This window comes from Mus pahari, chromosome 6 (assembly GCF_900095145.1).
Source record: "Mus pahari chromosome 6, PAHARI_EIJ_v1.1, whole genome shotgun sequence".
In the NCBI taxonomy this organism is placed as follows: Eukaryota; Metazoa; Chordata; class Mammalia; order Rodentia; family Muridae; genus Mus; species Mus pahari.
Genome location: NC_034595.1, coordinates 23,950,500 through 23,959,824, shown reverse-complemented (window position 1 = coordinate 23,959,824; position 9,325 = coordinate 23,950,500). Strand labels below are relative to the sequence as shown.

At 43.1% G+C, this 9,325-nt stretch overlaps 1 pseudogene across 1 annotated transcript; it reads left to right on the top strand.

Moving 5' to 3' along the window:
• Positions 1 to 5,840: 5,840 nt before the first annotated feature.
• Positions 5,841 to 7,058, top strand: LOC110323675 (annotated as a pseudogene). The gene has a single exon (XR_002380640.1). The product of XR_002380640.1 is annotated as a protein TFG pseudogene (transcript).
• The last annotated feature ends 2,267 nt before the right edge of the window (positions 7,059 to 9,325 follow it).

Sequence of the window (9,325 nt, the reverse complement as noted above, 5' to 3'; positions counted from 1 at the left end):
TACTCAGCCATCATTGGGAAGAGAGGCCCCTTGGTCTTGCAAACTTTATATGCCCCATAGAGGGGAATGCCAGGGCCAAGAAGTGGGAGTGAGTGGGCAGGGGAGCAAGGTTATTATTTCTTTAGGGGAATAGGGATTGGATGGAAGGGTGTTTGTGGGTGTGTATGTGCACACTTGGTGCAAGTGTATGGCAAATGCTGTGACCTTGTTCTCAGAATACACTACCACTTGCACACAGAACTCTGTCCTTCCAAGGCAATATCCCCAGTGGCTCTGGCTTAAAGTATACACTGAATATATGTAAGATATACATTCTACATCCCTGTGGAGAAGTGGCTTCATGTTGACAGTGTTACATATCATGCATGGTTTGTTTTATTTTTGTGTCTAATCCTAAATTCTAATTTAATTTTTTTTCTTGGGTCCTCTGGAACTGGAGTTCCAGGTGGCTGAGTGTTACCATATCGTTGCTGAGAACTGAACCCAGAAGTTCAAATGAGCAACAAGTGCTCATAAACTGGTGATCCATCTCTCCAGATCCCTAATTCTAAATCACAGAAAACATATGCTCTTGAAATCTTCCATTGCTCACAATCCCTTCCTCTTGCACCTTTCCCTGCTTTATGGATCATTTCATTCTTTTAACTAGAATTTTTTTACTAGAATCACATGATATTATTTCACAGATCCCAGCAGAAGTAGAACTACATCTCCACAAATGGCAGCACCCTTCTCCTTGCCTTGCCCCTAATGTTCTCAGAACAGTTCTCTGCCCATCACTGCTCCAATGGTGCCTGTGATATGGATCCTTGCCACAAGATGGCAGAGACTTGCTTTCAGAGGAAGGAGTTCCAGGTCCAGTGAGTCTTTGTCTGTATAGCATGATTCTTAACCTGATGACACTGGACATAGGGGATTTTTTTTCCTCCCGACATTAGGACTTAGCAGGACCCTGTCCTGCACCCTAGTATGGATTTTGAGGTAGTCAGGAACAGCACTTGGTTTCATGTCTGCCAGCTACAAACTGGGTCAGGGAGTTTTCTGTTTAAAATCTCATGCTAAGAAAGGCTTAGGACAACACTCCAGTCCCAAATACCCAGAGTAGTCACTAGCCAGTTGATAAAGACTTCATTGATTTGAACCTGTGTACAAATGATCATCGCTGGTGGATACCTCACATTTCTGGAGACTCCAGCAAGATCCCCACACACCAGACTTTAAGATAACAGGGGTCCTGAAGCCCTTATGGGAGGGAAAGACTGTGGTGTTTGAGGCTCCTAAGGGGTGTGCAACCTGAGATGTTATAGGGCCCTGGGACTCCCTTTGATCAATCGCTGCCTACAGCTTGACAAAATTCATTACTCCTACCCCAAAAAGGAACAAAAAATTGAATGTTACCTCGTCTATCACCATCAGAGGTTAAGTGTGGTTGTGGTGCCTTCTGTTTAATACACAAAGAATTAGCCAGACACAACTGCTGTTCCAATGTCCAGGATCCATGTGAAAAGTCATTAAATTCCACTGGTCTTTTTGGCCACTCCTGGTTGTCCTTAATATGTATTTCTTTGTGTTTCTGTCAGTTTTGTTGGTTAGATAAACTGATCTAAAACGGAAGTGGGAGTGAGCGGCCCTAGAACCCTGGACTCTACTGCCCCAAGCACAGCACACAATTTTCTGCTGACTCAAGAGTCATGCTGAGCAGCTCACCTGTGCTGTGCTCCCCCACTTTTCTGGCAGTGGTTATAGCTGTTGCTGCTGCTATTGCAATGGCGATGTCAGACTTGTTTCCCAAGCAGTGACAGCCAGAGGGGAGGGACCACAGCACTCCAAGGGAAGGTCTTGAAGGTAATGACTGATATGACCTTTGTTTCTTGCATAGAAAATGCCAAACGTATAAAATCGATTGGCCCTCTTTTGGAGTCAGGCAGCCCAGTGACAATTCAGGCCATCTAGATCTCGATGACTTCGAGACCCCAGCCATATTGACAAGTTTTCCTGTATTGATCAGCGGTTTTCTTTGGTGAGATAGAGACCACTTGGCTGAAGACCTATGCCCTCCTTTCGGGAAACCCTAATTGCCTGTGGCTCAGCCAGGTCACCCAGAGAAACACAAACCACCCACCTGTTCTCTCAGTCACACCCTCCTAATCCCAAAGCACTGTCTGGAAGCTCTGACTCTAAACAGCTGGTTGTGCCAGGGGAAGAGGAAAGTAGTTCCTCTGGCTGGGACCCAGGGGAGAAGAGGAAGTTTCTCACCTTCCCCTTTCATGGTTTCTTTTCAGCCTTTCTTTCTAACCAAAGATTTATATAATTAGAAAACTCAGAACCTATCATTCTCCACAAAGAGTAGAAAAGCTGCCCCTGAGCTGAGCCAAGGTATTGTTGCTGCACAGGGCAGCTCAGATAGAATGGATCTTCTCTTCTGTCTGAACCAACTGGAACCCCAACACTGACCAAGGGAAGGATGCTTTGGGAAATTTTTGCCAGATCCATTTTTAGAAGGATTAAATATAGGTGTTAGAAAATATTGCTTTTGTTGAGCAGTCAGCTCCCACATATTAGAAAAGCAAAACAAAACAAAAAATTTAGAAGGGTTTGAGAATATAAATCAGTTCCATCTGGGGATTGCTTAAAAAGTTTACAATAACCATGACTCTGTAGAAGAAAAAACAAAACAAAAGATAAAAGATATCCCAGTTGGGGAAGCCAGAGACACTGGAAACAGCAGAGGAAAGGACATCGTGTCCTATGTAAGTGACTACAGAGGGGTCCTTGCTCAGGTACTTAGAGCTTGGAAGAATCCAGTGGCTTTTCTGTCTGGAAGACTTGATCCTGTTTCTGCTGGTTGACCAGTTTATTTGTGGGCAGTTGCCACTACATCCAAGTTAATTAAAAACAACAACAACAACAAACAAACAAACAAACCCGACTGACCCTAACCACTCTGCACTTCGGTGAGGGTATTCAATACCCATATAATGCATTATCAAGCACTTCTCTTAAACCAGCCACATATCCAATTTTGCAAAACTTTACCATCACCCCAGCCAGCCTGCTTTCAGATGATGACCCAACAGAGAAATTCCAATACAATAGCCAAATTAGGGTCTTCAGATTCCATTGACCAGATGAGAGACACAGCAGGGATTCAGTGATGATTAAGTGGATGCAGACAAGGTCCCCTGGCATAAAAACACAATGAGTGGAGATGTGGTCCAGATGCTTCACTGGCCAGCCTGACTCAAGGCAGCAAGAACTTACAGGTCAGCTTGTCACAGGTGCTGGCAATGCAGAAGTACTTGTGGCCATGGTGAAAGCTGGACTCAGCAGCTTCAACCCTCACTTCAGGGAGGGCCCCATTCCAGACTGTTGCTATCCCTGCAGCTGCAGAAACTGCATCATCTACTCTGGGGTTGGCAGGCCAGGAGTCTCCTGCCTCTGCTCTGGCCAGTTCAATCCATGAGACCTGAAATCATACTGTATGGGAGCAGTTTTTGTTCAAGACGAATTCAGGTATGCTGAGGCCAAAGTTGTTACCTTGGACTGTGTCTTAGGGTAGATATTGTTGTGATGAAATACCATGACCAAAAAGCAAGCTGGGGAAGGAAGGGTTCATCTGCTTTATACTTCCACAATGTGGTTCATCATCAAAAAAGTCAGGACCACAACTCAAGCAGGCTAGAGACCTGAAAGCCATGGAGGAATGCTGCTTGCTGCCTTGTTCTATATGGCTTGGTCAGCCTGCTTTCTTATAAAAAAACATTTAAGGCATTTAAATTTAAGGCATTTAATTTAACAAAACATTTAAGAAAAATGCCTTACAATCAGATCTTATGTGGGGCAATTTCTCAGTTGAGGTTCACTCCTTTCAGATGATTCTAGCTTGTGTCATGCTGACATAAGATTAGCCAGTACAGACTGGCTGGTAGGGGCCCAATTCCTCAGTCAAGGGATTTCAACACAAAGGGCTGAGCTTCTGGCATTTCCTGAGCACTTTGCTGGGAAAAGGACAAAAGCTATCACTGAATTCATGGACAGTTGGTATGCATTTGCCATTGCCTATAGCCATAGGGCTCTCTTTATATAGAGAAGGAACTCCTCACCTCAGTCAGAAAGGAAATCAAAAACAGAAAAAAAAAAATATGGCCCTACTAGAGACCATACATAGGCCAAAAGAGGTAGCCACTGTTCACTGCAAAAGGCATCAAAAGGAGACTCACTAGAGGCCCAAGGGAACAGGGCAACAGACTAGGCCACCTGGAAGGCAGCACTAGAACCAATCAGGCCTCTGGTTATCCTGCCTGAACCTGGATTGCTCAAGACCCCAACATATACACAAGAAAACAAGTAGGCAAAAGGGAGTATGCCAACCAGAAGACAATGGATGGTAATTCTTGCCAGATAAGACATTTGTACTCACTGCCATTATCATAAGACAAATGATTGCCAAACTCTATGAGGCCACATATCTGAGAGCAGCAAAAAAATGAATGAGTTACTCAGACCCAGATATTCCAGACATTCCAGATGGACTAGATTTGGGCAACAGCTTGGTCTTTAAGGCCAAAGTTTCCCTAAATCTGGCAAAGGTCCTAAATATTTATTGGAAACTACTTTGTACCTAGAGGCCACAAAGCTCAGGACAAGTGTAGTGGTTGGAATAGGTTTGGTTTCATAGATTCATGTGTTGGAATGCTTCGCCTACTGGGAGTGAAATTATTTGGAAGTGTGGCCTTGTTGGAATAGGTGTGGCCTTGTTGGAGACAGTGCATCCCTATGGAGGTGGGCTTTAACATTCCTAACCTCAAGCTCTGCTCAGTGCAGAAGTAGTCTCCTGGCAACCTTCAGATCAAGATGTAGAACTCTCAGCTCCTTCTCCAGCGCCATGGCTGCCTGCACACTGCCATGCTTCTTATCATTAAAATAATCAACCAAATCTCTGAAACCGTAAACCAGTCCCAATTCATGTTATCCTTTTTGAAAGTTTCCTTGGTCATTGTGTCTCTTCACGGCAATGGGAACCCTAACTAAAACAACAGGCAAACTAAGTATCTCCTTGAGACAAAAGACAGTTGAGTCAAATTCCCACATTTTGCCTGTCTTGAGGTCCAGGAACATCCCACATCAAGATATTCATAAGGTAAAAAAATTACTGCTCCCTCTTCAAGACCTTACAGACCTTGCAACAGACCGAGAGGACTATTCATCAGACAGTTCAAGAAACTGTGCCTTTACCCATGTCTGAGTCTACCCATAAGTTCCAGCCTGGCAACTCTGTATGGGTAAAGAGGATCCCTCTTGAACATGAAAACATCCTAAAAAGTCTTATAACCTGTGGTATTTATCATCCCTACCACATGGACCTACCATATCAAGCTAACAAAGATGCAGAATATAATGACAGATGGGTTGTCACCAGGTCCTCCAATGCCCTAACTATAAGGCTGAAGCAAGATGTATAACTATGGTTGTGCTTTTTTGTCATTCCATAAGGAAAGGCTCTAAGTGCAGGATTTTTGGTGTAGGAATTAAGAAAGGCTGGAACTGGAGAGCTCATATCCAATCTATCCACTGAGTGCCAAACACCTTCCAAGTAGATTTCTGTACATTTTTGCATTCTGAGACTACTGGGGGATGGTTCACCCACTCCTGGGAGGAGCATGCCACTGGGGCAGTGGGTCCATTTGTTTAAAAAAACAAAAAAGAGTTCTGGGAAGCCTCCCTGCGACACTGAGGAACCCGCGAAGGCCTCGCAGTGGCCGGGTCAGCTGAGGCCTCGGCCTCGGCAAGCGGGTTTTTTTCCCTTAGAGTTGTACATATAGAGCACCCTGGACTTCATAATGAATTGACAGTTGGCCCTAAGTGGGAAGCTGATTATCAAAGCTCAACTTGAGGAAGATATCCGACGATTCCCATTCATAATGAAGACATTACTTAGGATGAATTAGTGCTAATGATGCAGCGAATATTCAGAGGGAAACTTCTGAGTAGTGATGAAGTTACAATAAAGTATAATGATGAAGATGGAGATCTTATAACAATTTTTGATAGTTCTGACCTTTCCTTTGCAATTCAGTGTAGTAGAATACTGAAACTGACATTATTTGTTAATGGCCAGCCAAGACCCCTTGAATCAAGTCAGGTGAAATATCTTCGTCGAGAACTGATAGACCTTTGAAATAAAGTGAATCGCTTATTGGACAGCTTAGAAACACCTGGAGAACCAGGACCTTCCACCAGTATTCCTGAAAATGATACCATGGATAGTAGGGAAGAAAAGCCTGCTGCTTCTGATGCTCAGTCAACTCACATTATGGCAGCAAGTATGGCAGTTTTTGATTCTCTGAAAAAAAAAAAAAAAAAAAAGATGAAATCAACAAAAACGTCATGCTAGCGTTTGGATTAACAGATGACCAGGTTTCAGGACCACCCAGTGCTGCTCCTACAAAAGACTGTTCCAGAACGCCTGACAGCATTGCTTCTTCCTCCTCAGCAGCACACGCAGCAGCAGTTCAACCACAGCAACCTCCCTATACAGGAGCTCAGCCCCAAGCAGGTCAGACTGGAGGTCAGATGTACCAGCAGTACCAGCAGCAGGCTGGCTATAGTGCACAGCAGCCTCAGGCCCCTCCTCAGCAGTATGGCGTTCAGTACTCAGCTAGTTACAGCCAGCAGACTGGACCCCAACAACCTCAGCGGTACAGCCAACAGCCAACTTCCCAGGCACCAGCTCCTGCCTTTTCTGGCCAGCCACAACAACTGCCTGCTCAATCACCACAGCAGTACCAGGCAAGCACCTACCCTCCACAAACTTATACTACCCAAATATCTCAACCTCCTAACTATACTGTTCCCCCTGGCTCTCAGCCTGGAATGGCTCCAAGCCAACCTGGTGCTTACCAACCAAGACCAGGTTTTACCCCATCTCCTGCAAGTACCACGACCCCTTCTGCCAGTGGGGCTAGCCCTTATGCTCATAACTGTCCTCCTTTTGGTCCAACCTGGACCTGGTTATCGATAAGGAGGTTCAGTCACACTAATAATGATGGCTGATTGCCTCCCAAAGAACTATACAATACTATTTTGTTTCAATTTATATTGTACTGAAGTTTAAACATTTTAAAAAGCATAGTATTTTTATATCATTGTTGCTGTTAATTGAAAATATAATTTACTGTAATACAGACACAAAAAGAACAAAATGAATATTGTTTCCTCCCCTGCTTAAAGTTGTAGCCGCTTCCTAATTATTTTGGAACACTACTCTTACAAGTGTGTAAAATGACTGACTTTCTAGTTTCCCAGAGAATATTAAAAAGCTAGGCTAAGGTATAGCCATCACACTTGACTATTTACTGTTAACATGATGTACTAAAAATAGAGCCCTCTGAGAAGGTCACTAGACATTATGTATAAAATGTAACATTGATAGGCTAATGAAGGTGATTGAATAAAAAAAAAAATGAGTTCCAATCTCTCCAGTACTATGTTTCCCCAGTTGATTGGTCCTTGAGTTGCCCAAAGCTAGATAGATGTCACTTTTATTAATGAAGTTGAGAATTCAAATTCTTCTAAGGACACACTGATCCCTTCACTTCCCTAGAAAGGAACATATCATCACCTACCTGTGGTCACAGGCAATATGATCTCACATCCATAAAGGTTAGGGCCTAGCAGGAAGCTGAAGATCATCCTTGGGAAACCAGTAGAACCTGGGGAGTCAGGTTTTACCTAAATGATCTTGATCATTTTTTTCTCGGTGTAAAGGAAACCTGTACCTAGAGTCATCTGGCCCATTGGCCCCAAATGATCCATCTTGGAACCCTTGGAATATTATGCCCCTAAGGTAAGAAACCCAAAAACTCCAATTTCCCCAAGAATTCCTTTAGTAACCTCAAAGACAAATGTCCAAGAGGCAGCCTCTCAGTTACTAGAATGTTGGAAAGATACTAGCCTAATATCAATTCCTTAGCTAGTCTTGTAGACATAGGTCAAGACTGATGGCTGTTTCTGGACCCCAAATTCCCATGTTGTGTTGTAATTAAAACTAATGAACAATAAGCTTTGCTTTTAACCCTAATTCCTGTAAATGGGACCAACCGAAGTTCACACTGAGGGACCTCCAAAGGAAGGGTGCCTGTTTAATGTCACCAAGATACCACAGAGATCAGTGATTCTCAACTTTCCTCATGCTGTGACCTTTTAAATACAGTTCCTCATGTTGTGGTGGCCCCCATCATAAAATTATTTTTGTTGCTACTTCATAACTGTAATTTCCTACTGCTGTGAATCAGAATGTAAATATTTGACATTCAGGATATCTGATATATGGGACCCCTGTAAAAGAGTCATTGGACTGGAAAGCAGGTCACAACCCATAGGCTGAGAACCTCTGCCCTAATTAGTTCCCCCTAAGCAGATTTCTGTAGCCATAAACAACAGATTAATTCTAGAAATGGGTGTTGATTTTTAATTAATTAAGTTAATTCCGGGTCCCAGAAACTATCTTGTTCACTTGTACCAATGGCTTAACTAAGTGTGCATCTTCTGAATTGTTTGCACCAGAGGAAAACCCATTCCTTTATATTCTTATGAATGTTATACCACAAGTGTTTGTCTATAAATGATAAAAGGGCAAGGCTCACCTAAATCTATATTTTGGACTTCCCCATGTGCAGCAAGCTGACTCCATTCTCATTCCCCATTGCAGGCATCAAGGGCTGCACTGTAGTTAGAAAGCCAATCCTACTTATGAGGTTTAAAGTTTAATAACTTAACAATGCTCAAATAGACATGGACCTGGACGATATAGAAAATTCTCCTTCCCATCTGGAAACCCAGTTAGATTCCTTAGCTGAGACTGTTCTTCAGAACCAAAGAGGACTGGACTCTTTATGAGACAAGAAGGTCTTTGTATGACACTGAGAGAAACTTGTTGCTTCTATGTTAATCAGTCAGGGTTAATTACAGAAAGTTTAGCCATGATCAGAAACAACCTTCAGGTAAGTTAAATATCAAGAATCTAACAACATGTGGGATTCTTTGTTCTTTAGGTCCCCCTGGTTAACTACTCACTACCATGGTTGGGTGTAGGGATAATGTTTAAATGCATTGTATGAAGATGTGTCCAAGTCCTTACTTGCCTACCTAAGGTACCTTGTGATTGTTTAAAATAAAAGGCCTATGGCCTATGGAAATAGGCAGAATATAAAGTGGGACAACCAGCAGAGAGAAAGGGATTCTGAGAAGGAGAGATTCACCACAAAGATGCAGAGGAAGTTGGACATATGAAACTGAGATGAGGTAACCAATAACAACTTTTTAC